This window comes from Lemur catta, chromosome 1 (assembly GCF_020740605.2).
Source record: "Lemur catta isolate mLemCat1 chromosome 1, mLemCat1.pri, whole genome shotgun sequence".
NCBI classification, from domain to species: Eukaryota; Metazoa; Chordata; class Mammalia; order Primates; family Lemuridae; genus Lemur; species Lemur catta.
Window position 1 is genome coordinate 32492246 of NC_059128.1, and position 26644 is coordinate 32518889.

A 26644-nucleotide genomic window follows, 5' to 3' on the forward strand; every position below is an offset into this window, starting at 1 on the left:
TATGCATCATGCACCTGCGGTGTCAGACACAGTGTGAGATTCTGGAGAGCCAGTGACAAGTAAGGCAGACCAGAGCCTGCCCTTAGGGGACTTGCATTCTAATGGTAGAAACAAATAAATGAGCAATTATAAAAGAAAGAGAGGTCATATAGTTAAAAAGAGCCCAGTCTAATTAATAACATTGAAAAAGCAGCCCATGGTTCACTAGTCAAGGACTTCATAAGGACCAAGAATGGACGCTATTTCTGCTGCTTCTGCTGTTGCCTTAGTCTAGTTTCTCACCACTTTGTGTCTAGACTCTTAAAACGTCTCCCAAACAGCAGATTCCTCTTCCCAGAAGAACACTTTTATCACGTCAGATCCCCGCTCAAACATCTTTTAGAACTTTCCACACTGACAAGGTTAAGTTTGAAATCCTTAGGCTGGGCCTGGAAACTTGAGTACGATTCTACAGGCAGGTAAAGGAGGTCGGGGTGGGGGGGGGAGTAGATTCTTTGCAAAAGGTTGGGGCAGGAGGTGGGTGGGGAAGGGACATTCCCAAATGAGACAGGTGGAGTCGGTGACCTTCTTTCACACTCTGCCTTCTCCTGGCGAGCTCGTGGCATCTTCTGGGTTTCTGCACCTGCGCCTGGGAGCCTGAAGGGACCCGGGCTGAGCGAGATATCCCGGACCTAAGACTGGTCGATTCTTCCATCGCATCAGCACTGACAGATCAGAAAACATCAAAATTACATAGATCCTGCATGTCAGCTACAACCAATAACGGTGGCCTCAGTTAATGAATGTCATGGAGGGGCTGAGATGATAATTAATGCTAAGAAAGCAAAGCAAAGAAAATTTTACCAGAGTAGGTTCAATTTGTCCTATTCAGGACCTATAACTGCAATTCCAATGGCTTTTCTATGTTTCATGTACATTCTTCAAACTTAAGTGTCAAGTGTTGGAGCCCTTATCACACCACATTGTAATTGCATGTCTCCTTACTACCTTCTGGTCTTCCAGACTGTGGCATCTTCTTCAGGAACCATCTTTTACGCCAAAGTACCTGGCGTAAAGTCTGGCACACAACAGATACTCAATAAATGGTAAGTGAATTCCCATTGTCTTATAAAGCAAATAAAATAGCAAATCAAATAAAAAAACAGCTGACTCTTTTTGAGAATTTAGGAAGCACTTTGAGGTCTTCCAGGGCACTCACTGAGAGCTCAGTTCTTATTGTTGTGTGGGTGGGTGCGGCAAACTTACACTCCCTGCAGAATCCGGCCACTGAAAGCTGTGAGCAGGGGAGTTCTCGGGGTGTTGGACAGAACTGGTGAAGACAGGTGAGTTTACATTTATTTACTTAACCCACATTTATTGAATGGCAATGTGTTTTAGGCACCAAAAGGCAAACCAAAGAAATAATGGAAAGAATGCTGCCTGTGAGACAAACAGACCTGGGTTGACTCTGGGTTAACTACATAGCCAGGGGTAAGTTGCTTAACCTTTTTGAGCCTCAGTTACTTATTTGCAAAATGGGGGCAATAAAACCCCTCTCTGTGTTGTGATTAGAATTAATAAAGCATGTTGTGTAGATGAACTTGCGTAGCACCAATCTCATAGGTGTTGATGTAAAGTGAGATCTCTCTCCTTCCTTGTTGGAATCTTAAAACACATGAGTGAATTCAAACATCAAATAGCTAGATAATCACCTAAAAGCAGAGTAAAATGTTGCATTAATTTACAGCAAACTGCTCAGCATCAAACAAGAGAGCCTGCAGCTGTCTGGAGAGAAATTGCTCAGATACTCAAGGTAATTTTGCAAAAATCCATTCTAACCAAGCGTTGACGTAAACCCATCTTTAGCTGAGCTGTAGCTTTGTGGCACTTAAAAAAATCTGTAATATTAAAAGTAAATTAAATAGTGCATATGAGTAGGCATTGAAGGTGTTCAGGGAGCAATTTCACAGTTGACGACTCAAGCCTTCCTGTCTGATAAAAATTCACATTTCCTCAAGGGTGGAGGAGCAGAGTCCCAGGAATTGGAAAAGAGACAAGGACACAGGCAGTGTGACCTGCTTTAGGAAAGGGCACAGGCATGCACCTTCCTTTGAAGACCACTGTGTGAAGATAGGTGTCATTTTCTGAGCCTCTATTCAGCCAAATGAACAGATACTCTTGGTGGCAGAATCTGGGTCAGGAAATGTGGGTTAGCCTCCTAGTTCCTCTCAATACTGCAGGGCAACTCAGATCTGGAGCTGCAGGTGGTCATGTGGCTCCCCAGGATGTGGAAGGCCTCCCAATTATCCCCCCCCACCTCTCCCATCACCCCCGCTCTGCTGGCTTTTGGGGTCATTAGCCTACATGTGGTGGGCTTTGTAGTGAACATAAGGTGGAGCTTCTGTTGTCTACAGGGGGAGATGAACGAGGAGCTACCTCTCCAGCAGCAGGGAGGGATGCAGGTCAGGCCCCGCTGTCCACATGCTCTTGTCTGTCATCCATGGGATGGGACTTGGCTGAAACAGAGCCCAGGGCCCTTCTGGGTTATCAGTGGGAGGCTGGGCATTGGACTTGGTCCTTGCCAGGTTGTGCGTCAGCCATTCTGAGGAGAGAGCCAGAAACCAAAAATCCGGGGCAGAGTGGATCAGAAACCAAATGGGACCGGCCTGGTGCCAGGAGAGGACAGAACAAAGCCAAGTTGGTAATGAGAAGACAACCAAGTCACACGGGAGACATAGGCCTAGAGCAGCTTTGACAAGTCTCACCAAATTGCTGTTGACCCGGCAGCAAGGGCTGTCACTCTAGTGGCATGCGGGCAGGAGGCAGGCCAAGGTTAGACAGGCAGCCTGTGTCTGTGGCTCAGGGCAATCCCACCTGGCCCTTGAGAACAAGCCTAACCCAGTGCTTAGGGCTTGAGAACTCACAAAGCATTTGGCCTCCACTATAATACCTGAGCCTTGGGAAAATCCATTGTTAGTTCCCATTTTTTAAATCTTTTTATTTATATAAAGTTATGGGGTACAAGTGTAATTTTGTTACTTTGATATGTTGCATAATGGTGAAGTCAAGGCTTTTAGTGCATTTATCACTGGAGAAACGTTCATTGTACCTGTTAAGTGATTTCTCATCATTTAACCCCCTCCTACCCCATACCCTTCCAAGTCTCCATTGTCTATCATTCCACACACTCCTTTCACGTGTACACACTGCTTAGCTCACTTGTGAGTGAGAACATGCGATATTTGTCTTTCTATGTCTGAGTCGTTTCACTTAAGATAATGGCTTCCAGTTCCATCCACGTTGCTGCAAAAGACATGATTTCATTCTTTTTTAATGGCTGAATGGTATTCCATTGTGTGTATATATACACCATGTTTTCTTTATCTAATCCTCCGTTGATGGACACTGAGGTTCATTCCATATCTTTGCTATTGTGAATAGTGATGCAATAAACATACATGAAGATATCTTTTTTTATATAATGACTTCTTTTCCATTGAGTAGATACCCATTCATTCTGTCGCCCAGGCTAACAGTGGCATGATCATAGCTCACAGTGTAGCCTGGAACTCCTGGGCTCAAGTGATCCTCCTCCCTCAGTTTCCTGAGTAGCTGGAACTACAGGCATGCACCACCACACCCAGCTAATTTTTTTTTTTTTTTTTACTTTTTGTAGAGATAAGGTCTTGTTATGTTGCCCAGGCTGGTCTTGAATTCCTGGCCTCAAGTGCTCCTCCCACCTCAGCTTCCCAAGTAGCTAGGATTGCAGGCACACGCTATCACACCCAGCTTTTGAGATCTGAGTTCCCATTTTATAGCTGCAGAATAATAAAGATCAGAGACTTGCCACTTAGCTTTCAAGTTGTGGAGCTTGGTCTTGACCTACTCCTTCCCATGCATCCCATATTGACTCTGTGACCTTGGTTGTATGCACACTGTATTCCATTTAATCCAGCTTCATGGAAACCTGCAATTATTCATTACTCTTGGTTCACAGGCTAAATGACAGTCTTGCTGGGTGGTGGTCTAATAATTAGCCAATACCCTATTTCTGATCTCACCTGTCCCACTCAGACCTGGGCAATGTCCCTGAAATAGGGTATAGCTTATTTTGACCACTCACCATCCACCTGTGCTGTGACCTAGCTGCAGTGGTGACCCTCACCTTTCCACTGCATATATCCAAATCTCATTTTTTTTTACTCCATTTGACTGTGTTTTAACATAGCTGTTCATTTCCTGCTTAATATCATCTGGCTCTTAGAGGAATCATGGCATGAGTTTTAACAGCTCTCCCATTATTAGATAATCACCTGTATGAAATCTCAACAAATCTAGGTAGCAATCGATCTGTACTTAATTAATATAAAGCAACCAATCCCATTAAATTCAAATGTTGCCATGGACATGGTTGGTTGGCTAAATACCAGTGCCATTTATAAGTACATCCTTCTCGGGATTGTCCTGGACTTGAAAATATTTTTCATTAACTAGCTGATATTTAATAGAAATTAATTGTTTGCCATGCATCATCAATTTCATCACCTGGAAGTAAGACCCAGAACTGCCTTGAACTGCTCTGTGCATGGAGGAGCTTTCTGGGTAGTTCTCTGAGATACACCATGTTCTTACCTTATTTCCTGATTCTCACCTCACTTCTATATGCCCCTAACCTAGCATTTTAATGAGGCTTTTTCTAATCAGGCTATAACTTTGCAAGCTCTTCCTTAATTTCTATCTTTGGACTTGGCTCACATTCGAAAATATTTTGTTATTTATTAATGTCACACTGGGTACAAGTACTCACATAGTAAGAAAACTGGAATCAAGAGAGAAGTGGGTATAGCTCTGAGTGAGTCCTCTCTGAGTTCCTCTTGCGGGGTCAGGACCTTAATTTGTGGAACACTAATAAAAACATTTGCCACGAACCTGCCCCATCTGTATTAGTCAGGATTCCTTTATGTGACAGAAGTGACAGAAAGCCACTCAAAAAGATAATTGAAGCAAATAAATGACATTGATTGCCTCATATCAGTGAGTCACGGGAATTCAGGCACGGTTGGATCCAAGCACTCAGACAATATCATTAGGACTCTTTGTCTCTCTCCATCTCTATATTAGCTTCCTTGGGCTGCTGTAACAAAGTACCCAAACGTGGTGGCTTAAAACAATATAAATTTCTATACAGCAAGGTGATTGTACTTAATGACATTGAACTGTACATATAAAAATAGTCAAAATGGTAAATTTTGTGTTGCCTATATTCCTACTACTATTTTTTACTACTATTTTTTAAAAAACAAAACAACAACAAAGCAGACATTTATTTTCGCATGGTTCTGGAGGCCAGAAGTCTGAAATCAAGGTGTCAGTGGAGCCATGCTCTCTCTGAAGGCTTGAGGGCGTGCTCTTTCCTTGCCTCTTCCTAGACTCTGCTTGTTGCCAGCATTCCTTGGTGTCCCCTGGTTTGTAGAGGCATCGCTGGCATCTCTGCGTCCATTGTCACACGACGCACTCCCTCTGTGTGTCTCTGTAGCTCTTTTTTCTTTTTCATTGGATTAAGGCCCACTCTAGTCCAGTATGACCTCGTCTTAACTAATCCCATCTGGGCATTCTGAAGTTCCAAGAGGACATGAATTTTTTGTGTGTCACTATTCAACCCTGTACAATCTCTTAGCTCCATTGGCTTGTTTGGCTTTATTTTCATTCATGCTCCCTCTTCATGGCAGCAATATAAGTTCAGGAAACCCTAGCACTCCCAGGAAGAGTGCTAGACTCCCCTCCCCATGCCGTACCTGTATTTTGACTTGGCTTTGCTCAGACCAATCCACCCCTGGACCAATCATCCATCCCCCTTGGAGGCAGGAAAAGCAGAGAAAGGTGACTGACACACAACCTTTCCAGATTTTTATGGGATATAGGACAGACACAGAGAGCAGATACCCCACAATATTTCTCTAACTTTGCATAAATATAACTGTGTTTCTGGTTTTAGAGAAAAGGACCTGTATCATTTTAAAGTACTATTTCTACCTACAGGAACTTGATCACCCAAACATGATGGCTCTTATTAAGAAAACATTAAATTAGGAGTTCTTGAGTGTTAGGAATTGATCATACATGTATATGATCAAATATATATATATAATAATATGTGTGTATATATGGAAGAGAGTGGATTTCAATATGGTTTGTAGCAAGACTATAATTTATGAAAAACTCTCTTTTTTATTCATGTATTTAAGTCATAAATTTATGGGAAGGGACCCTTTGGTAACACAAAAAGATGACATGTGGCATTCAGGTATATTTAGAACTATGGGGTATTCTGAGCATGAGTAATTTGTTAAAGGATGACCTATAGTGGATTTCAAAATTCCCCCTGCACCTCCCTCCTGGCTGAACTCCATTGTGTGGCTCTTCTGTTCTTATTAAGATGTCATATTCATCAATAGAAGTGCCACCTTCAAACCCGGACTTGCCAGAACAAACTGGCAGTTGCACAGATTATTAGGTCTGTCCAATATCTTGTCCTTTCTCTCTTATTCCTGACATATAAGCAGGGAAAGGACTAATATTCCCCTTTATCTGAAGGGCTAGGTCTGAGGCTTTACCAAAGAGATTCTGTCATCTAGAGTGAGGCAAGTAAAATAGATTTCATCCCTTCCAGGGTATGACATTTGGGGCAGAGGCTAGCAATGTCCTCTAGCAACTTGCACCTTGAATGGCTTTTCTAAACACTTGCTTATCTCAGCAAGAAGATTTATCGCAACAGAAATGCCTGCTGTCATTTCATTAATTTGCTTAGTCAGCGAATGGCTACGGCTGGCCCATCAGTCACACCAGGCAGAGCTTGAGCGTCCTCTGTGGAGTCCCCATTCACCTGGCCCTGCTTATGCCTCAGTTAACAATCTGCTTTTCCAGAACCCTGACAGTGTGAATAATGCCTTAGACTTAAGCAGTGCACAAACTCTTAGACACACTGTTCCCTGCCCCAGCCTCACCTCACATAATGGGGAATAGGGCTATGAAATAGCCTTTTCTTGCCTCATGTGAGCTGGCAGTGGTTGGGTCCCCAACTAATTTAGTTGCAAGACCCTCAGCAGTAACCAAGCACCCAGCAGGCACATTGCATTCACCGGTCCCCATCCCAGATGGTGTCAAACTGTGTTGCCTGAGACACCTGGAGACAAGACAGTCCTGTGAATCACAGACAAAAGTCTGAAAGCAAGAGAAAGGGAAGAGGAGGCTGGGGGATCAGGGAGGAAAAACGTAATAAATAATAAAGATAATTAATATGGCCAAAGGAGTGAAGGAAGGATAAATTGCCACTGGTCATGCAGGTAAAAAGTGACCAACTTGTCCCGGTTTGCCTGGGACTTTCCCAGTTTTGAATCTGAAAGTCCCATGTCCCGGGAATCTCCTCAGTCTTGGGCCAACCGGGATGGCTGGGCACCCCAGGTAGTCATAGGTGGGCTTTAATAGCGCAGGTTGGCAAGTGCCTGAAAAGCACCCTGATATCACTTTGGGGTCAAGTATATGTAAAATTTGAAAACTGCCACTTTTGACTCTGTGGCCCTGGTCACAGGAAGCAGATCCCACAGCATGCCATAGATGTGACCCAGCCTGCTCAGCTCTTGAAGCCTGTCACTTGTGGTGTCACTCTTCATACTTCTCTGAAGTCCCATTAAAGGGCTGCCAACATTTTGTTCTCCATACATCAAGCTCCTAGCACACTGCCAAGGTTGACCAACAGATACTCTGACTGGCTGGGCTAGGATTTTTTATAGCATATCTACCTAGCTTTTTCATTCTTAGACTGTATAAACATCTAGTTGGCAAAGGGGTGCCCCTAAGCATGTGGGGACATGAGCCTAACGCTAAAAGCAAGTCACAGAACAACAGTAGGAGTCCGAATCAGAAATCTCCCCCCAAGTCAACACTGGCATGGCTGCAAGGGACAGCTTGGCCTTCAAGGTTTCTAGACACAGACACCCACTGACCTGGAAGTTTTCCTGCACTTCCCACAGCACAGGTCTGGCTTCAGCACCTTCTTGCTCATTACCCTGGTCTGTTTTGAGCCTCAGACTGCCCTGTTTCTGCTCTCAGCACTGGCCTCATTGGAGCAGGTGCCTCACATTACTACTGGGCCTCCCAGCCTCTCTGCTGCCACAGGGTGAGGCTTCAGGACCTGCCCGCTGGTCCCTGGCCTTGGCTTTTTGGGTAGGTGTTGACAGCTGACCTTGGCCCCAGCAGGACTCAGCCCAGACTACACAAAAGCCGTCTCTTTGGCCAACAGAGAAACTCTCCTGCGATTGGCTCCCTACGCTACTGGCTGCCCATCTTCCAAAAGTGGAATAGGCTCCCTAATCAAGATGCTCTTTCTGGAGCAGAAGGGAACACGTAGGTCCTAGTTTTTCTACAATGCCCATTTCTCAATGCCAAATGGATTCACACATTAACTTTTTAAAAAATATTTATTGAGAAATTAGTACGTACCAGGCCCTAATGCAGGCATTTGGGATACAACAGAGAACATAGGCAAGGCCTTTGCTCATGGAGCTGAAGTCCTAGACAGGGAGAGTGACAGTAAGTAGAGTGTAAACAAAGGAATGAGAACATTTCAGAAAGTAACAAGCACTGTGAAGATAATGAAAAAGGGGTGTGGCCTTTCTGGGGAGGGTGCTTTACCTTTATGGGCCTTCCTACCAGGAGTGCGGTCTAACAACTCCTCCAAGAGCCCTGCACTGCCTCCTGCCGGCCAAGGTCCGCAGAACATGCTGCGCTCTCCCGGAGTTGCTGCAGTTTCTATCCCTCCTCCCCTTGTCATATGTGGAACCTACAGTCATAGTACTTTTCAAGGAGATAGATAGGGGCTTTAGAACCCGAGCCTCTCTTGGTAAAGTCTCTTCTAGAGATGTTCACTGTCAAAACAGGAGGCGTCTTTTCCATAGACTGTGTAGCTGGGCAGTTATGAGCACGGGCTTTGGTGTCAGCCAGCCTGAGTTCCCTTCCTCTGCCCGATCTGTCTTGCTAACTGATATTGGTCCTTCAAAACACGCCTCAAGCATCTCCCCCTGGAAAGCCTTTCCTGGTCCCCTGCAATCTGTGTCCCCAGCAGTGTGAACCTACAAATGCCACATGGTCACGGTCAAGTCTTACTAATTTGATACCGAGCACAGCATCTGAGGCATAGGCAGGACTCAATAAGCATCTATCGAATGCCTGCATGAATAAGTGATTAAGTCTGGAGCACAGCCGGCCAGGCTGGGCTGATAAACTTGGTCTCTCAGCTCACTGCATAACCCACCAGTCTACAATGAAAGGCAAAGTAAACTTGTTTTCCCTCAAATCACATCATGCACGATCAAAAAGTTGGAAAAGCATCTCTTGGTGGTTCAGATGGGCTCCCACAGAGGCGAGAAGCATGACTGTTTTTGTCAAAACCACGCAAACACACTCTCGGTGGACTTCTTTGAACCATCTATTGATCTTTAAGAAAAGTATAATTTAGCAAAAGTGCTGCTTCCAGCTTCTTGTCTCATTCCCTGAATTCCCTCCACGTATTTCCAGCTGTAATGTGAAATTCAACTGTGTGTCAGCCCCTATGATGGTGAACTCCCTAGCTCACCCATGGGGTTGCTGGGGGAAAGCTGTTTTCGCAGCTATCTCTGGACAGATGCTAATCTCTGTCAGACTGGAATGAAAAGTCCTTCAAGCAGCTCAGACTCCCCTGGCTGTGGGGGAGTGGAGGTGTCAGTGAGAGTTAGCCCCTAGGAACCCTGATGCAAGGCCAAGGTCTCTGGCATCTCCTGTGGGATCTGCCTGCCTAGCAGAGAAGGGGGTGTCTAAGTTGTCTGAGGAATAACGGAAATGTCGGAGAGTCAACTTTGTCGCCAAATGCTCTTTGTCACGGATAGTAAGAAATGGTCACAAATCTCTAGTATTGAAGGCTAGATCACTAAACACTTTCAGAAACCTCCTCTCCCTTAGCTAGGCCTGGGAACACTAAGGGAAGGTCATCGTCAAGGTTCCAGTTTGCTGAAATGTAACCTCTCTGTTCTCTTCATGGTGAGGGAAATTGATTTTCTGCTGAACCCTCATTCTTGTTGATAGCAAGATGGCTCTAATGTGACAGAGAGAGCACTCGACTTGCTGGACAGGCTGGGGCAGATTAGTGACCACAGACTCTCCACGTTCAGTGGAGCCCACAGGGTGGGGTTCAGGCAGGAAACTGTGGGTGAACATGCTTCATAATATGTAAAGCACTGTACAAATGGGATAAATTATTTCTATGGACCACATATAAATTACTAATTTTGAAGTAAACTATGCTGAATATCATCAAATGTCCCTTTAATGTCTCAGAAAGAATCTTAGAACCTCCCAGTGCTTCAGTGGTACAATTTTGAACTTGGCTTGTTACAGGCGCAGGCAGAGTTCACAAGCTCCTGAGCTTAGGTGACTTCGGTACTGTATTGAGGGGAGCGGGAGTTTGAGAGGGCGATGGTAGATCCCACCAGCAGGGGACACTATTGATGACCTTTCTCTGCCTTGATGAAAACAGAACTGACCTTTGAGGGGCCCAGGTCAAGAGGACAAAAGGAGGCTTATATATCGTATGGTTAATTATTAAAAGTTTTAAATCAATCTAATACACAGAGTAAACAAGATAGGTTTACTATCTTGAGAAACATGTCTCCCTAATGAAATGGAAGGCCAGGCACACATTTTGAAACCCGAGACTCCTCAGGGTGGGGGCAGAATCAGGGTAATTCAGGAGCATCAGCATTCAGCGCCCCCTTTGCCCCACGGTGCACTGGGGGGGGCCTCACAGACGTGCCCCCAAACCCCACCCTCGTCCCGGTGCCCCTCAGCCTTGGCCCCCTCAGAGGCCAGACCAGGGAAAAGGCTCCAGCATGATCTGGAAGTAGGCTCAGAATTGTCCGGACAGGGACTTGTGAGGCGCTGGGGACCTGCCATGTGGTCTGGAACAGGATCAGCCGACTTTTCTGTAAAGGGTCAGACAGTCACTATTTTAGATTTTGTGGGCAGGACAATCTCTGTCACAACTATCCAACTTTGCCACTGTATCATGAAAGCAGCCACAGACAATCTATAAAATGAATGAGTGTGCCTGTGTTCCAGTAAAACCTCACATATAAACACAGGTGGTTCGTCAGATTTGGTCCGCAGGCCACAGTTTGCAGAAACATGGTCTAGATGCTGGGGCTAGAGTTGCCAGATAAAATATAGGACACCAAGTTAAACTTGAATTCCAGATAAACTGAATAATTTTTTAGTGTAAGTATGTCCCAAATATCGCAGGGGACATACTTATACTAAAAAATGAGTGGCTGTTTATCTGAAATTCAAATTTAACTATGCATCATATATTGTTGCTTGCTCAATTTGCCCACCCTGGCTGGGGTGGGAGCACGGGGTAAGACCATCCCATTGACCATGGGGACTCATAACCCTACGGGGGGGGGGGGGGGCACAAGCACAGGGAGGCCAGAGCGGGTCGTCTAAGGCACAGGCCCTAGGTCAGGGCTAAGCTTTCCCAGGTCTGAGGGCAGTATTGGTTTTTAAATGATTTTTATGCTTTCAAAGAATAAATAGAATGTGTATGTTTTGCAATTTGAATAGCTAATTTTACATAGTTTGGGCATTTATATATTCAACAAACATTTGTTTTTCAAGTTCCTGCTATCTGCTAAATACTGAAGGATTTACCGTGGTGCCAAAAAAAAAAAAAAAGAAAGAAAGAAAGAAAAATGCATAATCCCCACCTTCATGGGGCTTGTACAGGGGAGGCAGCCATCACACCAATGCACATAGTCACATAGAAGTAATAATTACAGAGTGGAAGGGCTGCAAAGATAAGAACATTAACGGGAGACAAATCCCCTGGGAGGCAAGGGAAGACAGACACCCCGAGAGTGAGGTCTGGGCTGAGGTATAACAGAGCACAGGGGGCCGAGTGAAGCTGAGGGGAGAGCAACCTCCTGAGTGAAGACCCCAAGGAGGGACGCCAGAGAGGCCAAAGTGAGCAGGAGGGGATGGCGGGGGGTGGGGGGGGGCAGACTCGGCCAGTCCTTGGAGCAGCTCACCATTCATTTCAAGTGCAACAGGAAGCAGTTTTAAACAGGGAGGAAATATGATCCAATTCTCATTTTTAAAAGCACACACTTGCTAATTCTTCCTTCAGAGCGGATGGGGCAAGAGGAAGAAGACGACAGAAGAGACTTGGTTAGGAGGCCACTGCAGTAGTTCCGGCAACAGAGGGTGGTGAGAAGCGCAGCCCCGAGAAACCTGTGCGGTGCTGGGGGAGGGGGCAGGGGCGGGACGCAGGGGGGTGTCTCGACCAGCTCCTGGTTTCTGGCTTTACTGAGCTAAGGAAATGCGGAGGAGATCCAGGCTTGGGGAGAAGGTGGACATCTCACTTGTTGACGTGTGTAGTTGGAGATGATTTTGGTGCCACAAGTGGACGTATCAAGTGAGCAAGTAGATATACAGTGGGCCCTCCACATTCACAACTCCACGTCCACAAATTCAACCAACCATGGATCTGAAATATTCAAAAAGAAAAAAGAACAAAATGACAGTAAAAAAAAACACAAATAAAAAAAATACAGTATAACAACTATTTACACAGCATTTACATTGTATACAGTATTATAAGAACTCTAGAGATGACTTAAAGTCTACAGGAGGATGTGCAGGTTATATGCATATACTACATCATTTTGTATAAGGGACTTGAGCATCCCCGGATTTTGGTATTCGCAGAGGGTCCTGGAACCAGTCCCCCGTGGATTGTGGGAGGCTACGACTGCACCTGTCTGCAGCTCAGAAGAGAGGCCGGGGTAGCAATGGGCAGCAGGTTGTCGGTGGCCTATAGTAGGCGTTTATACCATGAGAGTAGCTGGGACCTTCTTGGTGAAGAGAGAAAGGGGCCTGGGATGGACTCCCGAGACACCTCAGTGTCTAGAGGAAGAGGACCCAGCACAGGAGGGAAAAAAACGGCATGTGCTGTAGATGCCAATAGAAGGGAATGTGTGACAAAGTTCTATTTCTGACAATTACTAGAAGCACCCTTTTCCCTGAGAACCCACGGGGCCCCTCCCTGTCACAGCCTCCATTGCCCCTTCTCTTTCCTACACATATGACAACAGAAAGATGAAGCAGATTAGGGAAAGACAAAACACGTGCTTCAGCAGCTATGACGGTCCACCTCATTAGTACTCACACACTCGCCCTCGAAGGACTGAGTAAAGAGAGAGGAATGGGTGACTTTTGAGTGAATGCACAAAGATTTTCATTCCCCTCCCTTTTGGGTTAGGAAATAAATTTTGAATAATCTTTAGGGAATTTTCTTTAACAAAATGACAGCCACTAAAGGAAGAGTCTCCTTGAACAAATCTATCACGCATTGGCATTTCCCAGCTATGGGACCTTAGTCAAATACAGTGGCGTCAGGAGCCTGGGGGGGGGCAGTCCCCTGCTAAACCCCCCAGGACTATGGGTGCTATGACAACCGACAGAGAAATCACAGGGCTCCCGTGAGTCATGTTAATGACATTTCCTAGCTCCCAGTAAATAACCTTGTGTTTTGACCTGTAACACTGTGAAATGTTAACAAAGCCATGAGGAAATTAAAATCCCTTGATGTGGGTTGGAGGCTGCCTAAGTGGATCCCATCCAGGTGACAAAAGGTCTGCAAGACCCTGGGAAGAAACAAAGAAAGATAAAGGTCGCAGAAGACATAGCTGCCTGGTGAAATGTCAAAGCACAGGAGTTTATCTAGACCAAAAGAGGTGTCTTTTACATCAAGGAATTCCAAGCTGAGGGTCACTAATAGGTCTGAACACCAACTAATACAGGCAAAATGGAAATTAATGATTCAAAGAAGACCTGAGGCTCTGATTGCCATACTGGAACGAAATCTGGGGAGCAGTAGTACTTTGCTGTTATCTTTTTATCTGTAGCACTTTAGATGTTTGAAAATGCTTTTTAATACATAATCACTTTATTTGATTTTTCTAAAAACCTGGCAAGTTAATCATGACAGGGATTAGGATTAGGACTCCCAATTGGCAGATGAGTAGAGGGAGAAAGGCTCAGAGAAACTAAGTAATTTGCTTAAGGTCACACAGCAACCTGGTCAGGTAGTGGTCAGAACCCAGGTCATTGATTGTTCTAGCACAATATCTTTTAGAGCAATTGCAGATCACAACATGAGCTCAATACAAGGCCTCGGTGATTCCACAAAGAATTTTCTGCTGAGCTGTTAGCAGACTTCAGTGGCTGATACATGTCTGTGTCCAGCAGCACCAGGAGTCTGTAGAAATAGAAACCATCAGTTAAGACACAGCAGTAGAATTCCAAAATAGGTGTCATATGGGAAGCTCATGTTTTCCAAACCAAACAAAGTACCAGCTATTACTGGAGCCCATGCAGTAAGGAAATATCAATATCAATTTGTTGCTACTTACTGTTGCTGTCCACACCAAAGGAAGGAGAGCCACAGCCAGGCCGTGCTGCAGTGCTGCTCCCTGGCTGGGTCCGCGGAGCTGGACGGAGTCAGTGATACCCCGTCTGCCTCAAACCATTTGATCTTCTCTCTGTGTTCCTTTTACAGAAACCTGCAGAAAAAGAGCTAACCACGGAACTTCCAGAAAGTCAATCTAACTTCTGTCCCCACCAGGCCAAGCCTTGGTGCAGATAGGAAGAGGCCAAGGCCCAGCTAAGAATTCTGGCCAGCACAGGGGCCGAAGGCCTAGATTCCCAAACTCTTGAGGGCAAGGATGGAGCTTGAGGGCAGGTGAGCTTTCAGCTTCATTCCTCTTGGGATCTCAGGGCACACATACTGGAATGGCTAAAATAAAGGAGACTGATCACACCAAAGGATGTGGAGCCACCAGGAGTCTCGGACTGTATAAAACTGGTACAATTCATGCATGTCAGAAATCTGCTTGACAGCACCTGCTACAGCTGAATGTGCACATACCCTAGGACTCAATGATGCTACTCCTAGGTATATACCCACCATAAATGCATGCATGCATTCACCAAAAGACACGAACTAGAATGCTGAGTTATAAATTACAGCCCCAAACTGGAAATTGCCCAAATGCCCATCAACAGTAGGCTAACGCATTGTATAGTCACACAACTGAATATTGTATGAAAATGAACAAGCTACCTCTATGGGTGAATCTTGCCAGTATAATGTTGAGCAAAGGCAGAGGGACACGACAGAGAACATACTATAGAACTCTGCTTATATGAAGTTCAAAAATGGGCAAGACTACTCTAGGGTGTTAGAAGCCAATGTGGTCCCCACCACAGGGATAATGACTATTAGTGTTCTTGGGGTGCTGGTCACCTTCTGTTTCTTGATCTGGGTGCTGGTTCCATGAGTGTGTTGTTTATGTGCATTCTTTCAGCCACACATTTGTGATTTGTGCACGTTTCTGAATGCATTTTATACTTCCATAAAAACATTTTTTAAGGAAAACAAGGCATGTTTGCCAGCATTCCTAATTCCGCTGTGTCTGCTGCTGCTGTCATCCAACAAGATGCAGCCTGAGAGGTAGAGAAGGAAAATAAAATTTCTCCTTCCCTCCATTATCTCCTCCTGCACATCCTTTCCTGGTAGATTTTTCTGTTTTCCCTTCTTTCTTTACTTTTCCACTTAGCTCTCAGCTCTGTTGGAAGCCCTGATGAGAGGGAAGCTGTGAGACTGGCCTGGTGTTGGAAACTGGGGTCTGTGGGGAAGTCCAGGTCACACTGCTCTTCTGGGTGGTGGATCAGATCACAGGAGCCAAAGGCAGGGTCAAACCCTGGAAGCCTCAAATGGGATAATCACGCCACTTGCTGTTGCCAGCATCAGACTGGGTCAAATTTCCATTTTAGGCAGATATCAGGAGCAGCAGCTGGTTGGTTAAGAGCCTATTTTAGTGATTCAAACAAGAAATATGTCTTGAAAATGGGGCTTCATTGTTTCTTCCTTTTCTCTCCACTTTATCCATATATAGGTGATAATATAATGGCAGAGGCAAATGTCAGAACAACATGAAGATGAAGATGGAGGCGAGTTAGCTGGGGTTATCTGGGAAGAAGATGTAGCCAAGGGGAAGAGGCATCAATAATTAATCATGGCCAAATAAATCTGATATTTAACATAGCAAGGATACCATCAGACACCCATTAAGAGCTTCAAGGAATGTAGTTCCCTCTGTGATTACTAAAGCCTGCTGTGATAATTTAAAAATCACATTTTGTTTTTCCAGAAGAGTTTGGTCTTTATTCCTTAAGCAAACATTGATTTATTTCCTCCTTTCTGGGAAAAGATTCTTGTAGTTTAACTGCTCTCACTAAAACAACTCTTTTTGTGCTCCAGAGTCTCAGTAGCCTACTTGTAAGCAGAGAATATTTTAGTCTCTTGCAGCTGCAGGCAGGCAAGTAGAAGATAAAGAAAAGATAGCCACCCCTTGACATCCTGTCAAGGTCAAAACCTGAACCTTGAAGGTGCAATGGAATGGAATGGTCTTCATTCACAACTGCTGGAGGCAGGGCTCCTCAAGTATGGGAGACCAGGAGTCTGAGGCCTTGAGATCCCAGATCTGGGAAACTCTTAAGAGAAAAGAGAAAAGGAAGTCAGATGGAAAGAAGGGAGTTCCCCAAGATGACTCTGGAGGGTTGCAGCTGACATCTCTGCTTCCTCCAAGCAGGGGTCCCGGATCTCTGCAGAGGGCACCTGTGGGCAGCTTGGAGGACCACTAGACCAGGGGTGGTCTGGAGACTAAGTAGATCCCCCCATATGGAGGCTGGTGGAACTGACAGAGAGCTGCAGTTTACCCCCACCCAGAATGGAACGGGGCCAGCATATTAATCACAGATTAATCTTTATGTATTTTAATGATACCCCCTTCCTCCCGTCTTCTGGCTATTAGTATATATAAATGGCAGCAAAGCCATGCTCCATTAGGATTAGAGGAAAGGACGGGCCACCTCGTGCAAACATCCTCAGACTGAAGTAAGTGAAGGCAACAGTGGGAGACCTTACTCAGGCCATCCTGGCGATTCTGCTGAAGGGAGCAGCTGTGACCCGGGTGAATCTCATCACCGTCACGGTACAACTGCACACACGATTCAAAACCTTCAGTGACCTCTCCCTCCCTGGGGAACAGAGCTCCTACCGTGTGCCAGGCACTGTAACAGGCTCCAAGGTACCGAAGTAATTAAGATCCTCTTTTGCTTTTGCCTTCACAGAGCTGGTATGGCAGGCAGACAGACACATCAACACTAAGTGCTAACACAAGGGGATGAGAACCATGATGGAGATGCTACGACGTACTGAGGAAATACAAATGAAGGCTGAGCCTGTTCTAACGGAAGGAGTAGGACTGGGAAGAGCTTCTCATGAACTCTTTATTTATTGAATTAACACACTGATTAATTTTAAATTAAGAGGCAGCATTGGAGCTGGATCTTGAAGTATAAGTGGGGATTCTCCAGCTCAAGAAGGGACTGGCACCCCAAGCAGAAAGAAAGCTTGAGCGAAGGGCACAGCTAACGTTTGACAGACCACTCACCAAATTGGATATATGTGTGCTCGGGAACCCCCTGCTGGGGTTCAAGACACAGAATAAGTACGGTGCGTCTTTCAGGGACATTAATTTTGCTTAACTATTTGGGTAAAATAAACTGTATGAGAAGAAATTAAAGGCTTTTTAAAAATCAAAATAAGCATGTATGTTATGCAATACAAGGCAAAGTTGATATGAATGAATTTTTAAGATAAAGCATTTAACCCTCAAAGAAAAATTGTGTGTGTGTTGGGGGTGGGTCTGCCTTCTGCAACAGACCCCAATCCTGGGGTCTTTGTCTCTCTCATCTGTCCTTCAGGGCACTCTGCAGGAAAGGAAGGGAAACCCGGCTCACATACAATGTGGGGACCGGGGTGTCGTGGAGGCGGATGGGGGCTGGGCAGCAGGGGCCACACAGTGATGAGCATCACGGAGCACGCCAGTGAGTTCGGGCTGTACTTTGTAGGTGGAGGGGAGTCCCTGGTGGCCTGCCCAGACAAGGTGACTATGCTGCTTAAGCTGCTCTGTGACCCTCACGACACAGCCTCTCTGTCAGGACGACATAACAGAAGCACAGCGCCAACCTCGTCATTCCCCTGCTCGAGACCTTCAGGGGCTCCTCGTGGCTGCTGAATGAAGTCCAAAATGCGTGCAAACCTGGGCTGCAGTGTGGAGAACGGATGGCAAGACACTCCTCAAGCGCTGCTAACAAGGCCCACCCGTGTCTGGGCCCTCCTTGCTTTCCAGCCCGTTTATTCCTCCACCCCCTGGGCCTTCTCCACTGAGCCTGGGGTCTCGCCTACACAGCTTACTCTTTCTCATCCCCGAGAATTTGCATATGCCCTTCCCTCTGCATGGAGCATCTTTTCCCTACGCGCCATCCCTGCCACTTGACTGCCAGCTCCTATGCATCCTCCCGGTCACCTCCCCCACAGAGCCACCCATAACCTCCAAAGGCATCGGGTGCCCCTGCTGTGCACACCCATAGCACCATATGTTTTCCTGACTCTCCTCGAAGGCAGAGACCATTTATATTTACTGTATATATTTCTGCCTCCCCAGGCCATAGCACAGTATTTGAGGTTAGTGTACTGCTTGTTGGTTAAATGAATAGTTGAAGTAGCCGGTCCAATCTGTGACCCAAGGTGTGCTGAGAGCAACCCAGGTAAAAACACCTGTAGGCAGTCCCCCCTGGGCATCTGAAACCTCCGAGGGGACAATGGGGAAAGGAGCAGAGAGGCTGAGAAAACAGGTGCGTGGCTGCCACCCTGCCTCCCTCCTAAGTCTCACCCCCCTGCTGCCCCCAAAGCGCAGTGTGAATCCAAATCCAGTGTAAGTGTGACCCATGGGCACCTGGTTCAATTCAGCATCTGGTCACTGGAAATGGAGTTTTCTTTCTTGCCAGGCCATTTTGCAGCCCTGAGGGCCCCTCCTTGCTATGAGCTTTTTATGAACTTTTCACAGGAATTTGTGTTCGTGGGGAAAGTCTGGCAGACTTGCTGGGAAAGATTTTTGGGGTCTCTGTGCCCTGAGATGTGTTCTAGAAGAGAGAAGGGAGAGGGCGGGGGTGGCCTTGAGTCATGTCGGGAAGCCAGTGCCCTTCAGGTTTTTCATCCTGGTAAGCATTTTTCAGGTCTGCTGGGTTTTGGCACCTATCAGCAGGGCTATTTTAAAGCACATAAAATCTGAAAATAAATAGAGTGGGGCCGTGGCAGAGGAAGGCTGGTTTGGCAGGAACAGCCGCTGTGGCCGAGGCAGGGCACTGCAGCTGGGAGGGAGGACGGGGGTGGGGAGGAAGAGCTTCACGTGGGGGGTGTCACACCACACCCTCGGGCCTCCTCCCTCTCGCTGGAGGAGATACTGCACGTCACACACACAGGGACCTTCTCCTGGAACTTGGAGGACGGGGTCGCAGAGAGAGAAGCAGTAGGAAGCAACTAACTTCACTGTAGGGGAGAGATGCCAACATCCAACTTCCCCTCCACCCCTCCCCCATCCCAGGGCCCTGCCCACACCTGCAAGCCAGGTGGCTGCTCCCTGACTCAGGGGCCTCTCCTTGACCCAAGTGGCGAAACACAATAGCAGAAACACAAAAGCACCTGGCCTTCTGCCTTCTTCTCACTACATTCTCCCCGCTGCCTTGCACTCCATGTGTCTACCTGTTCCTGCTCACCCTGGAACCTGACCTCTGACCTCATGCCCTGTACCTAGATCTACTCTTGTCCAGTGTATCTGACACCTGCTGCTGCTCATCTGTCCCAGCCTTTACTCCCCTCACTGAAGATCATTTGCATTTGTGTCCCAGACCATAAGCTTTAGGATGCCAGGAATATACTTGAGGCATCCTGGAAAGAGTAGGCCTCCCGGTGGGTGACACTTCCTGGGTGTGAATCCTGGTTCTGGGCTTTCTTTCCTACAAACTGGATTACCATGGTGAGTTCCTGAATCTCCTGGAGCCTTGGCTTCTTCATTTGTAAAGTGGGAACATACTAGCACCAGTTCCATAAAGCAGCTGAGTGAATTCACCGAGCTAATTCACCTCGTGAGTGCTTAGCAAGGCCCCAACCCACAGTAAGCACTCAACAAATGTTAGATAAAATAAGAAACTCAGCTCCCAAGGCCCTACTGATCTTCATGAGTGAGAAATGGATGCTTACCACACCCATATCCCCCAAAATACAAAATAAAAATGGTTAGAATAATAATGCCTTTCTTGTTCCTGGACACTCGGGTTCAGTAAAGTGAACCAGAGCCCCAGGGAGGGTGCGTGGATGGAGTTAACACAGCGCGGCTGAGGAATGGGCAGGGTCCACGGGGCAGGAGTGTGAGGAGCAGGGTTCACTGGGCAGAGGGTGGCGAGTAGGGATCTGTGGGGCAGGAGCCTGCGGGGCGGGGTCCACGGCGTAGGGTCCCAAGGGAACCAGCGCAGGAAAGAACGCGAGATGGGCCACAGTTCACGCCACCCAGTGCATCCAGACTGCAGAGGCCATGTCAGGGCTAGGGGCTGACGGACCCTTGTGTGCCTGGTGACACTGGTGAGCATCATTAAAGCATTTGCTGGGCAAACAACACTTGCCGGGTGATCTGTGCAGCACATCTGGGAAAACTCAGGGGAATTGAAGGGGCATTTTCAGTGGCACCTGCGAGGGGGAAGCAGGCCCAGGTGCTGTTCTCTTCCCTTCACTGAAGTTCAGACTTGGTTCCAGGGCAGCACCTGCATGCCCTGTAGGTCCTTCCCCTTTCTGAGACTGCTGCCTTCCCCTTGACCTCCAAGATCAGCGATGATAAAAATGCCAGGACTTTCCACAGGTCCCCAGGAAGGGCAGACCCACTCATCCCAGGGAGGCACGATCGTTAGTGTCATCTCATTAAACTGAAAACTGCTGCTAACTCAGGCTGGAGCTGCAAAGGAGGGCAGCTTCCTGGCTCCTGCGTGACCTCCCCTGGGAGCGCCACATGGTGGGATGAAAACATGGAGATGGATAGTTCAGGAAGGGGCCTGTACGATGGTAGCCCGCTCCTGTCCAGCACGGGGCTGAGGGCCACAAGGGTACCGAGATGGCAGTATTGTTTGGCACAAAGATTTGGCTGCTCTCAAAGAGTCACCAAGTACAGCGGCTTAAACATGATAGAATTTATTTCTCTTGCACCCAACAGTCTGGGACCAAAGTGGAGGATCCAAATGTTGGGAACCCAGCCTCCTCCTCTCCTGTTGCTCCACTATTCCTAGGGTGTTCCCCTCGCCCTCAGAGTCAAGGAGAAATTCCCAGCACGTGTGCTCTCTAGCCAGTGGGAGGAAGGAGTGGAAAGTGCAGAGCTCGCTCGCATGAGCTGTGGCCATCACTGACGCTGGGATCTCTTTGGCCAGAACTTAGTAATGTGACCCTTCAAGAAAGCCTGGAAAACACTGTCTCTATTAGGGGCAGCCACATGCCCAGCTAAATCTCAGGGACTCTATGAAGGAGAAAACAGATGTGGGAACAATTAATAGTCTCTGCCCCAATGACCAAGACAGAGCCCTGCCGTGGGGAATGCACAGCATAGCAGACCAACAAACTGCGGCAATGCAGTGCACAGCAAAAGGCACTATTCAATCATTTACCTAAGCAGCATTTACTAAGGCCTGCAGGCATTAACAAAATGGAGGTAAAAGTACAGTCCTTTCCTTCAGTGGGCTCACAATCATAAGGGGAAAAAATCATCTAACGCATGTGCTTGCTATGGTTGAAATGTTTGTCCCCTCTAAAACTCATGCTGAAGTTTAACTTTCTTTGTAACAAGAGGTAGGTAGGGCCTTTAAGAGGTGATTAGGCCATGAGGGCTGTGCCTTCACGGGTGGGATTAATCCCGTTAAAAAGGACGGGTGCAGCCTCCTTTTGCTCCTTTACCCTTCTGCCTTCTGCCGTGTGAAGGCGAAGTGCCCCTCTCCTCCAGAGGAAGCAGCGTTCAAGGCTCCATCTTGGAATCGGAATCGTCAAACCTGCCGGCACCAGCTTCTAGAACTGTGAGCCAATAAGTTTCTTTTTATCAATTACCCAGTCTGTGGTATTTTGTTATAGCAGCACACAATAGAGTAAGACAGTGCTATAAAGAAAACAGTTATTTATTCACTACACCCCTGCTATGTAATAGTTGATACACCTCCCTAGGGATACTATGATAAATAGCACAGCTCCTGCGCTCAAGCTGCTGTCTATTTAGAAGAGGAGACAAGTGTCTAAACAGGCAACTACAGTATGGGCAGTTAATGCTGGGATTATGATAAGCCCAGGGCCCCCCCAACACAACCTGGAGGTCTCAGCTGGACCAAAGAGCCTTCCCAAAGCTTTGACACCAAGCGAGACCCCAGGACCTTGGCATGACCCTGGCAAGCAGCCTGTAAATGACTGAACTTGAGTTTCTCACGAGCCGAAAGGATCAGAGTTAGATTCAAACTTATTTTTTAAAGGATACAGAGCAAGATATTTTTTACACACTGGGTTACACACTAAGATTTCCTTCCACCACACAAATTTAGCTCCAGGAAACTGTGGGTTCAGGAGGCAGAACTCGGGAAGATTCCCAAAGGCACGATGTGGGTTTAGAGTGTTCAGAGGATTAAGAGTAAACCATTCACCTCCCATGCATCCCAGAACTTCACAATATTATTCCCGTCGGCCAGGAATTTGACGGCTGTTAGATGGTGGTGAGGACAAGGCTATGTGCCCTGAGCCACCCGCTCCCTTTTGACACTTCCCCAAGGACAGAGTCCACAGCCCACACGTAACTTGCTCTGCGTTTTGTTATCTCCACAGCCAAAAATGTACTTTGCCTGACCCAAATCGCTGTTGCTTAAGTTAACATCCATTTTCTCTTATTTGGGCTTCAAAGGCCTAGGACAGTGGTTTGTCATCCTAAATTATGAGAAAAATGCTTTCTAAGCTATAAAGGCTTGTAAAAATATTAAGTGGTTTTGTTTTTATCATAGGTAAGATCATGTAGCAAGTGAGGTGGAAACTATATTTTATTGAATAGCCCAATCTGTGTCAGGAACTGTGCTAAGCACATGACACACATCACTCCCTGCACACCTACCACAGCCCTGCCACGGAAGCCTTGCTCCACTCTTTTCCAGACGGGAAACTGAAGCACACAGAGGGCAAGTAACTTCCCCATGGTCATAAAGCTCATTTGTGGCCAAGCCAGGACTAGAACCCAAGCCTGTGTGACTCTTCTATCTTCCATAATTCTAGAAGATTGTAATTAGGTCATCCATAGCCTTTTCTTCTCTGGGTTAAGCAACTCCAGTTCTATTTAATTTTTCATTCTTTTTATGATAGACACTTTATTGTATAGAATATCTGAAAGTTTTTGAAGATCAAGAGCTATTCTTGGTGGGTACAAATACTTGAAGGTGTCTTAGGAGCTTAGTATATTGTAACTTCTGTGAAAAGTTTGTGCAAATCTTAAGTTCCCAATGGTACTGGAGTCTTCCGACAATTATGGCCAATTTAAGCCTGTAGGGTTTTATGTGAAGTGCTTAAAACAAGAGTGAAGACACATATTGTCAGCATGAATTTTATTATATTGTGATTAAAAAGTTGATTAATGTCCTTTGAAAGACTTAAAGTGATATTAACATAGAGTTACATGAGAATAGAAGGGATGGTGGCAGTAGAGAAAAACTTATTCAACCATCACTCTGTTCATGCATCCAAATATTGGATTACCGCTACATTTGAGACCAATACTAGACACTTTGGAAGACACAAAGTGTGTGCTAGGGTGGTATGTTTGGGGAAAGGGCACTTACTGCACACATTTGTTATACGTAGTTAATTTTGCCTCTTTACCTTGGTTATACCAACTTTATCTTGTGCTTTTTATTAGTATAATCGTGAGAAAAATGTCAGAAAAATTCCAATGGCCTCCTCCAATACACCTGCCTAGTACTTCTCAAAACTATCAAGGTCATCTCAAAAATAATGAAAATCTAAGAAACTGTCACAGCCAAGAGAAGTCTAAGGAGACACATAATGACTATATGTACTGTGGTGTCCTGGATGAATCCTGGAACAGTAAAAGGACATTAGGTAAAAACTAAGGACATCTAAATAAACTATGAACTTCAATTAATAATGTTTTTAAAAATCACTCACCCATTCCAATCAGGTAATCATGTTGTTCTTCATCAAAGATAGAGTCCAAGGGTTGAAGAAACTAAGAGATATATTTGCTGTCACAGTGTGACAGCAAATGTGCATGAACCCAAGGAGGATGCCGGGGCTCTGCTTGGCCTCCAGCTGTGATCTCAGCCTTAGTTAGGACCATCATCTCTCAGAGGAGCATGGCATGAGCCCTCTGGCCAGTGAGAGTCTTGGATTCTTGACCAGACTAGCATCTCCCACAAGACCCACGCTCATCCCGGACCACTTGTTTTAAGCCATCTAAGACAAGCCCTTCATCTCGCATTCGCCACCTTTCAAATGGTCATTGATTTTACGTGACAAGATTTAAAAACAATCCCCACCACCTTGTTAAGCTCTCTCCTTAATTAGCAGAGGGAGAAATGCTGTTATTGGAAGCAACGTCTCTGCAGCACACTTCCCTCTGTTTGGCAAATTAAAAGCACTTGGATGAAACTCTTCCGTGGTCCCAATCAATAGCTCAAACCATAATTATTCAGCGGTGCTTGCAGTTTTCTATGCTGACAGCCTGCAGGGTGTGCTGATCTGTAATTGTTTCATACGCTTATGCGCCTTGTCTCTTCCCATGACTGGGGTCTGTAGCAGACTAATCAATGGCGTCTTTGGGGAAACTGGGGAAGGGACTTGTCAGCATCTAAACCCTTTCCGCCCTCCCCATTTCTCTGGGGGAGATGATAACCACAGTTACAGGAGGCTCTTCTTTTTCCTGCTTTTACCACTTGATGCAAAGCCAAGCAGCACTTTTGGGAGCCACAAAAATGCCCACTTTATAGGATAATTGTGTAGTATCAGGCTTTAGATTGTGTGTAATGGTTATGTGCCAAGGAGTGGTAAACAAATCTTATTAGCCCAGATTTTACTAAATTTCAAAATTACTGATAATTTGGATGGCATGTGAATTATTGAAGTTTGTTTTTTCTCAAGCAGTTCTTATCCTAATGGATGGTGCAACTTAATGTTGTAAACAAAACTGCAGAGGTGGATGTTTAAGATATTTCAGAGGATTAACTTTTTTCAACATCATCTGCCAATCTTTTAGAAGTGCTCAGTTACACATAAGCAGCCAGTATGTTCCCTCCAAATCCTTCTAGAGTCTGATAGGAGAAAGACCAAACTCCAATCCTGCCTCTGTTTTTCCCTAGATAGGTTATTTAGTTTTCTTTCTTGATCAGTTTTGTTTTATTTTCTGTAAAATAGAAATATAACCTGTCGACTTCATAGGGGTACTGTAAGAATAGTAAGACAAAATAAAAGATATGATATTGGCTTTTAAATGCAAAAAAATCATGTCAGTTTATTATTTCACACATTAAAGAGAACATTTTAAATACCTTTTGTTACCTTTTGTTTTTATTTTGTTTTTTATGTTTTGTCTAGTTAGGCTTACTCCGAATGTTCTTGAAAGTGACCGAACTAATTCTTATAAGACTCATTAACACAGACTAAGTTTGGCTATACTCCCACTCATGCACAATGAGATTTGAAAAGACTGCCTTTTGACATGAAAGAGGACATGACACCACTGGTTCGGATTTGAACTTGAGCCCAGGTAGCTTGCACCAATTGCACTGATTATTAAATACGATTAGAGACTACACTAGACCAACGTTGAGGCTCTTCTAGAGCCTCGTAGGAATGATGTTATGAATGACTGCCCATTGGGTTCAGTGCTGAGAAGTATTCAAAATTACGGGTGCTCTTTTTAAGAGGCTGCGGTTTCTGAGGATCTGGCCATGTTTCTGTAGGAGAAAATGGCCTGACAGACTGAGCCAGGCACTGACTGGATCCACACAGCCATGGAATCTCTTTCACGCAATCCTTTTGAAAGTATCCAGGGTTCTCAGTCATTCGTAGCCCACCTAATTTTTAATAAATGCCCACATGCATGTGGTCCTGTCCACAGGTGATATCACTGAGGCCAATCTGAGCCCCCCTCTCTGCTACATACTGCACATACATATGACCAAGCCCTTGGAAGTGCCGTTTCAGTGCACCTTGACATCGCCCTTTTGTTCCCTAAAGTACTGAACCACCTTAGATAGGGCTCAAGAAGAAGTCACCTTACGCCAAATCCCAAGGCATTTTAGCATCTGTACTGAAGACCTATTCTAAGTCTGCAGAGATAGTTCATAATCATTGTTATTCTGTTTTCATTTTCTCGCATTCAACCTCCATCCACCAAAGCTCATTCATCACATTTTAAAAAATTCAATGTGAACGATATTGCATATATTTCCTGAGCCACTCTCTCCTTATGGCATAGGAGAAATTAAAGCAAACCAGTCGAAAATCTCTAGGAACATAGAGTGGGTTGGAAATACCTGTCTCTTTAAATGAAAAAGAACATGAAAAGTGATGATTCCAATCTGAATTTGAGCCATA

General features: G+C 45.8%; 1 long non-coding RNA gene across 1 annotated transcript in view; it reads left to right on the forward strand.

The window, feature by feature from the left end:
- The window catches only part of LOC123640313, a 90322-nt gene extending 72595 nt beyond the window's left edge, over positions 1–17727 (forward strand). The window contains exons 6-9 of the long non-coding RNA XR_006735942.1: positions 1003–1085; positions 1378–1470; positions 14624–14806; positions 17260–17727. This is a non-coding gene — a long non-coding RNA (uncharacterized LOC123640313). The remainder of the gene's footprint in view (positions 1–1002; positions 1086–1377; positions 1471–14623; positions 14807–17259) is intronic.
- Positions 17728–26644: the final 8917 nt, after the last annotated feature.